The 7,901-nt window shown below is 44.8% G+C and overlaps 1 pseudogene across 1 annotated transcript; it reads left to right on the top strand.

Moving 5' to 3' along the window:
* Positions 1–2,819: 2,819 nt before the first annotated feature.
* Positions 2,820–6,250, top strand: LOC147897035 (pentatricopeptide repeat-containing protein At5g27110-like; annotated as a pseudogene). Its single transcript, XR_015541759.1, has 3 exons — positions 2,820–3,250; positions 3,412–3,488; positions 3,589–6,250. The product of XR_015541759.1 is annotated as a pentatricopeptide repeat-containing protein At5g27110-like (transcript).
* The last annotated feature ends 1,651 nt before the right edge of the window (positions 6,251–7,901 follow it).

Raw genomic sequence — 7,901 nt, 5'->3', positions numbered from 1 at the left:
ATGCATCCAACTCATTCCAATCATCCTCAGACATATTTGCAGGCTTAGCTTCAATCCCTGCCAAGGGTTTAATGTGCTTCTTTTAAATAAGCACATCCCTTATATGTTCTTTCCACAAAGAAAAGTTTGTCCCATCAAACTTTTTAATGTTGAAAAACTCCTTTTCAGACATGGAAGAGGATGCCTTGATGCAAATAAAGCAAAATCCCAAATGCTAGTGCCTGTAAGAGAGAATCACACCAAATACCAGGTGCACCCAAATGTGTATGCCACAATAGACTGAAATATCACCAAAACTCAGAGCTCAAAGCATCAAAAGATGCAGCTAACTCATGTGCATGTACTATGCATCCATATGAGCAAATCTGGCCCAAAAGAAAATGCCAACTGTAATGGCAATCCAAAATGCCAATAAGTGCCAAATGGCTCAAGCATAAACACCGTCCATGGGTATATGCATCAATAATATCTCATCCAAGAGAGCATAACACTATCAATGCATCACCTGCAATGTGTCAAATCTGTCCCTTAGCATAATATAGCATCCATGTGCAAAGCGTCCATAAAAAGAGCATCCCACAAGGCGATTTGGGCCTATCAATGCATCCAATAAGGATCGCAATGCATCCAAATGGCCTATAAATCATCCACTACAACCCAATGCACACCACGAATGAGCGCACATGGCTCAAGCTGCAACCAGAGTGATCTGCATAAGGTATGCTCAAGAAATCATGGTCCCACAGAAAAGATCGCTACGGAAAATAGAACCTGAGATGCCTCAAAACATGGGCGCCATTGCATAATCGGACTCAGCAAGAAAATCTACAAATATCTCTCTTTTGCCGGAACTCCAAAATCCCAACCGATGAGTGAGAAATGGGAGTCAACACTTATCCACTGCCATGTGGCATAAATCTAAGGTTTCAAAACCTTAGAATGAAAAATGCATAACAGAGAGATGAAATTGAATACACAGAGATCTATAACTCTGAAAATACTCCACCAAATCGCGCAAGAACTGACAAGTAGGGGTTTTTGGGTGTCTGGAACACAATGGCATAGACGGTTTTAAAAACCGTGGTCTCAATCACTGGGTCCAACACACGAACTGAAAAACGTTTTTAGAAACGTAACTGTTTGTAAACTCCACCAGAGTGCATATGATGAGCAACATAGAAGTTTTAGGACCTCCTGAGTCCACCGGAATTGACAGACCTGCAAATGGTTGCTCCAAACTTGAGTTCCAACACCCAGGCAAAAAAACGCAGAAACTGACACAGTATGTCAGAAATCCAATGAAATGATCCCAGATTCAAGAATGAAGGCGTTTCCAAGCTCCTGAAGTGAAGTGGATACCAAAAGCAAGCAATAGTTACCTCTACAAGTCAATACGGAGTCTTTGTCATCGAACGGAATAGGGAAAAGCTCAAAAAACGACTTTTTCTTTGAAAACACTTAACAGGCTCTCAAAACCACTTCGCAAAGCCAAATTGACTTTTCCAAAGGTTCCTCCAAGGTCTCTACACACTCGGATGCAAGTAAAGTCACCCATAAAGCTTCCCATAGAGCTTCTCCTTCCTCCCACAGAGCTGCTGAGCTTCCAAGCATTCACGCACGCTGAGCTAGATCACCCGGGCTCTGATACCAGTTGAGAGTGCTCTCAACGGAAGCAAGAACGGAAGAGGGAGAGAGAGAAACAGAGAGCCACACAAATTTTGGTGGGTGCAGAACACCCTAATCTTCTTTTTCATTCATTTATATATGCATTTGAGTATTGTACATAACAGGGGTAAAGGCACAGTGACCTTTAACCCCCACACTTACTCAAATCCAAACCACATAACCCAAACCAAACCCCTCTCCCACGCCCCTCAAGCCAATTGAACAGTTAACCACCGCCACGCTATTGTTATCATACTACTTCATCCCTTCTGTGACCTTCTTGCCTAATTGCACATTCCATATGGCTCTTTTTATTCATAGATTAGCTCTTCAGTTGCGGTGCCTTGAACTCCTTTTCCTCCACCATCATGCAGATGATCTTGAAGCTACATGCAGCATGCCCCATGAACTCGTCGAGGTGCAGGTGGTGTTCAAGTCCTTGATGGATGAAGTTATTTTGTGGGTTTTTAAATGGGTGCATTCCCTCATTGACCAAACCGTGAACACCATATTGCCTGAGTATTTTCAACCTCACAATTAGAATCAAAGATGAGTAGCTTTTTTTGTGTTCAAAGAAAAGTTGAGCAACTCAAGTGCTGAGCTATGTTTTGTATAAAGTGGTTTTTTTCTTGGTGAATCTAAGATCGGATCGTTGTCTCTCTCTCTCTCTCACACACACACACACACACACACACATTTTTTTTTAGTGAAACACACACACACACACACACACACACACACACACACGACCAACTATGAGGGGCGCGCTAATTGTTGCTTGTGCTATGAGAGAGAAGGATTCCTTCCTCAGTGGGAATTGAATGAGGGCAATCGCTCAGGTGGGCTAGAGCCTGCTGCTTCACGAGATAAAGGTTCCGAATTCCAAAGAATTTTGGAAAGATTTGAGGGAATCACTTGGAATCCCACTTGGCAGATCCAAGCAAAGCGGACCATTCACGTTCAATTAAAATGAGAATGAGGGTGTTTACACACCGAAGCCCTGCACGCCCAAGCTTGAATAATATGGCTCTTGGCGGGCAGGGGTGTGTACACACCGCCATGGCAGCATGCGGCAAAAAGGTTGTGGGTTCAAGCCCCACCACCTCAAAGTGCATTTAATATTTTGAAGAAGAAACCCCGAGCACAAGCCCTTGGGAAGGCCGTAGGGTCGTGGCTGTCCCAAGTTTGGGCAGGCCACATGATTTTAGGGGCCAATTGGGCCTTCCCAGGTGGGGAGAAACTCCCCTGCATTTTTGGCTGGCGGGCGGGCAAGTTGGCAGTGTGTACACTGCCTGGGGAAGCTGGCAGTGTGTAAACGACAAGGGAAGATTGAGAGCATGATTCCAATCCAGTCCAAATTTGAACTAATACGTTCATGCGAGATCCTTGTTGAACTGCATCCTCAGTCAACCCTAGAGATGGTTGGCTCTGTTGATGAAGAAGTTCAAGACTTATGGATATGATGGACGGGGCATTGATCCCTGTCAAACGAGAGTGCATGGCCCCGGGTATTTTCATAGCTGAGCTCCACACTCCGACTGCTTGGAAATTCATCTGCACAGCAATCAAGCCGTCATGTTTCACGGTATTTCGGCAGTTGTCGAAATTGAGAAAACCTGGCTGAAGTTTTTCCTCCGTCTTTAGGTGATTTAGTTATAAAAGTTGTCGTTACTTTTATCATGTAAAATTTTTTGCTGGCTACACGCTATACAGGCAATTGGTTTGCATTGTGGTCATGCTTTGTAGGTAGGTTAGGGACCGAGCGCCTGTGGAAAGAGTCCTTCACGGATCCCTCCCAATGGTGGGACAGCCCAGAAAGCGAAGTAAGTCTGCGAAGAGTCTGAACTGAATGATTTGCACAGGTAAATCTGTAGATTGGTTAATCTGACGAGTCTTTTGTGAATCTTTGAACCGTAACAACAGAAAAACCCAAGTTCTCCAGATTTCAAGCATAAGATTACCAAGGAGTCGCAATGGATAAAGGGTTATTACGATCCATGTTGGGTTAAACAAGTGCTCAAGAAAATCCCCAAAGCATCCACTACTCAGGTCCAAGACCGTGGCTTGGTGGAGTGTGGCAAGGTTGGAGTAAAGTCCAATGCCTCTAGAACACGAGAACTGGGCGAGACGAGTCGCTGGGAAACGCTTAGCTTAGAGGAGGCACTCACGTCTATTGAACAGATGCCCCAGCTGCCTTCTGTGCAGAACCTTACATGCATCTTGCATAAGTGCAGAACAAAGAAAAATCTAGAGTATACCATGCGCTTGTATGCCTACTTGTGCAATAATGGGCTGGAAGATCATATATCTCTTGGGAACTACCTCGTCCCAATGTTGGTCCAAGTTGGAAGCATGTGCGACGCTCAACAACTTTTTAACAAGTTGGTCGAACAGAATGTGTATTCTTGGGATTCTCTCATCTGGGGTTATGTTGAATTTGGGGATTCAAAGCATGCCCTCAACCTCTACCAAAAAATGCAAGAGGATTCTGTACATCCTAGCAAGTATACCTTCTTGTCTGTACTGAAGGCTTGTGCTAGGCTGAAAGATGCAGAAAGAGGCCGAGAAATCTACGTTGAGATAGCCAGAAAGGGGCTGGAAAGAGATCTTTTTGTTGGCAGCTCCTTGGTGGATATGTTTGCAAAATGTGGCTCACTTGCAGAAGCACGGGAAGCATTCAACAAGCTGCCAGTTCGAGACTGTGTGTCGTGGAACACACTGATTGCAGGATATGCAAAGCATGGGCTTGGTGAGGAAGCGCTGAACTGTCTTGAACAGATGCAGCTGGAGGGTCTCTTTCCGAATGCTGTCACGTTTGTTTGCAGCTTGAAAGCTTGTGGCAGCATAGGAGCCATGGACAAGGGCCGAGATATGCATGGTGAGATAACGAGAAAGGGGCTGGAAATAGATCTTGTTGTTGGCAACACCTTGGTAGATATGTATGCCAAATGTGGCTCTCTTGCAGAAGCACAGGAAGCATTTGACAGGCTGCCAGTTCGTGACATAGTCTCATGGAACACACTGATTGCAGGATATGCTGAGCAGGGGCTCGGTGAGGATGCACTAAAGTGTCTTGAACAGATGCAATTGGAGGGTCTCTCTCCAAATGCTGTCACGTCTGTTTGCAGCTTGAAAGCTTGTGGCAGCATAGGAGCCATGGCTGAGGGCCGAGAAATGCATGCCAGGATAGCCAGGAAGGGGCTGGAAAGAGATCTTGTTGTTGGCAGTACCTTGGTGGATATGTATGCCAAATGTGGCCTACTTGAAGAAGCACAGGAAGCATTTGACAAGCTGCCAGTTCGAGATCAGATCTCATGGAACGCACTGATCTCAGGGTATGCCGAGCATGGGCTTGGTAAGGAAGTGCTGAATTGTCTTAAACAGATGGAGCTGGATGGTCTTTCTCCAGATATCGTCACCTTTGTTTGCAGCTTAAAAGCTTGTGGCAGCATAGGAGCCATGGACAAGGGCCGAGAAATGCACGGCGAGATAGCCAGAAAAGGGCTTGAAAGAGATCTTGCTGTTGGCAGCATATTAGTGGATATGTATGCCAAATGTGGCTCACTTGCAGAGGCAGGGGAAGCATTTGACAAGCTGCCAGTTCGAGACGAGGTCTTGTGGACAGCGCTCCTGGCAGGATATGCCAAACATGGACTTGGAGAGGGAGCTCTAAACTGTCTCAAACAGATGCAACTGGATGGTCTCTCTCCAGATGCTGTCACATTTATTTGCAGCTTGAAAGCCTGTGGCAGCATAGGAGCCATGGACAAGGGCCGAGAAATGCATGCGAAGATAGCAAGAAAGGGGCTGGAAAGTGAGCTTGTTGTCGGCAACACTCTGGTGGATATGTATGCGAAATGTGGCTCACTTGTAGAAGCACAGGAAGCATTTGACAAGCTGCTAGTTCGAGATGTAGTTTCCTCCAATGTACTGATCTCAGGATATGCCCAGCAAGGAGAAAGTGAAATTGTTTTCCATATGCTCGAGAGAATGAGTGAAGAAGGGATAAGGCCAAACAGGGTCACATTCTCTTTAGTCCTTACTTTATGCAGTCACATGGGTCTAGTTGATAAGGGCCAGAATTACTTTGAGGCCATGAGCAGAGACTATGGCATCACTCCAACTATTGAGCACCACATTGGCATGGTTGATCTCCTTGGCCGTGCAGGCCAATTGGATGAGGCGGTAGCGATGGTGAAAAAGATGCCTTCCCAACCTAATCTTGTGCTGTGGCATATGGTGTTGGGTTCTTGTCGAAAGTGGGGTAATGTAGAGCTTGGAAGACAGGCCTTTGAACATGCAGTGCGATTGGATGAAAAGGATGCTGCATCTTACGTCTTGATGTCTAACATCTATGCAGATGCTCACATACAGGAGGAAGAGAAGCAGGAAGAGGAAATCAGAGTGTGGAAAAAAGCATGGAAGAAGCAAGGACAAAGTCAGTGGTCTGACAATAGCGGGATGGTGCATACATTCTTGGTGGATGATACAAGACTTTCCCAAAGCAAAAATATATATGCAAAGCTAGAAGATCTTTCCCTCAAAATTAGGGAGGAAGGGTGTCTCCCAGATTTGCATGAGGGTCACGAGGCATATGCAATGAAAGGTGGATATGTCGGCACAGCGAGAAGCTGGCTATATAGTCTGTGCTCTAATGAATACTCCCAAAGGCACCTCCATACATGTTGTCAATAGTCTAGGTTCGTAATGACTGTCATGCCTCCACTCCACTGATATGAAGAAAGAGCTGTGAATTTATTCATGTGAGAGATGCAAACCTCTGTCATATCTTCAATAAAATGTGCTTGTGTACTGATGACGCTTGTGCATTTATAGTAAGTGTCCTGCTAAATGGTGGAAAGGTAAGGTGAGCTGTATGCAGAGCAGAATGAAATTTAGTTGGATAATGATTTTTGCTCTAGTGAGTTTGCCTTTACAACTTTTCTGCTTTTATTGAGTCTAGAAAAGCACTTTGCTATGCATGTTTGCTTGCCAATCAAACCATCATAAATTCTAGTGTAACAAATCCGACACCACATTACTGGCCTGCACATCGTGGGCCTGCGACATATACCCTCCTTTGTTCAATGCATCCACTTCCTCTTGGCTCACGTTAGTTCCATTGTCAACTGGCCATTGCTGTAGTGGCACTGTGGGTGGATTCACAATGTTCTTGTTTAGATGCCACGTATGAGTCACATCATCAGGACAAAACCACATAAATTCCATTATCTCACCGTCACTATAAGCTCGCTTTCCAAAGAATCTTGGGGCCACAATGTTCTCCACTGCCTTACCCAAGGTGACAGCCTTCCCACACTTTTTCTTGCCATTGCTTGTGCCCATGCATATGACTTTACTACCACTTGAAATGCGCCTAATTGCCCAAAACGTTTTGTGAATTTGCTTTTCCACCGCAGACTGGACGTGTTTTCTTGGCAATGTAAATGTATGATAGCAGGGATCGCTTACACTTCCAAGCGATTTGTTGGTGCCCAAGAACAACATTATTCCCATCGTAAGTCGCATTTGCAAAGCTTTTATTGCACCGTGAGCTAAAAGTTTCACCCTCTCTCAGCATATTTCCCCAGAGAGCTATGCTGGGTGGGTGTATTGATTCAGCTAAGTACTAGATGTCTCAGAATTTGAAAAAGAAGTGGAGGATAGTTTCGCACATAAAAAATGGAATGAACATGCGATAAAAGAGGCATTGGAAGCATATCAGGATCAAATGAAAAGAACATCCAGAGTAAAGGAAGATGATTTGGAGGAATTGAACCTCGGGAAGGCGAAAAAAACCGCAATCGATGAAAATCAACGTGCACGCAACATGAACGTTTAGGGAGGATCTGGTGCACATTTTGATGGAGTTCACAGATGTATTTTCTTGTGAATACACAGACATAAAAGGAGTGGATCCAAGTCTCTACATGCATTGCATCAACCTCAAGCAAGATGCACTGCTAGTTGTGCAATAGAGATACCGAATGAATCCAAACAATGAAGCTGGTGGTGAAAAGAAGAAATTGACAAGTTACTCAAGAGTTGGTTTTATCTATCCGGTGGATAAGGTCACATGGTTGTCACCCATCGTGATTGTCCTGCAAAAGAATGGCAAACTATGGGTTTTTGTGGACTACAGAAAACTGAATGCAGCCACTCTAACTAATCCATTTCCTCTGCCCTTTTGTGACACAATATTAGATGCAGTCGTCGGACACGAGGTATACAGTTTT

This window comes from Dipteris shenzhenensis, chromosome 11 (assembly GCF_047967505.1).
Source record: "Dipteris shenzhenensis isolate YYH24624 ecotype China chromosome 11, Dip_SZ_1.0, whole genome shotgun sequence".
Lineage (NCBI taxonomy): Eukaryota > Viridiplantae > Streptophyta > Polypodiopsida > Gleicheniales > Dipteridaceae > Dipteris > Dipteris shenzhenensis.
Note: the sequence above shows the minus strand (reverse complement) of the source record. Positions and strands in the feature narration are given on the sequence as shown.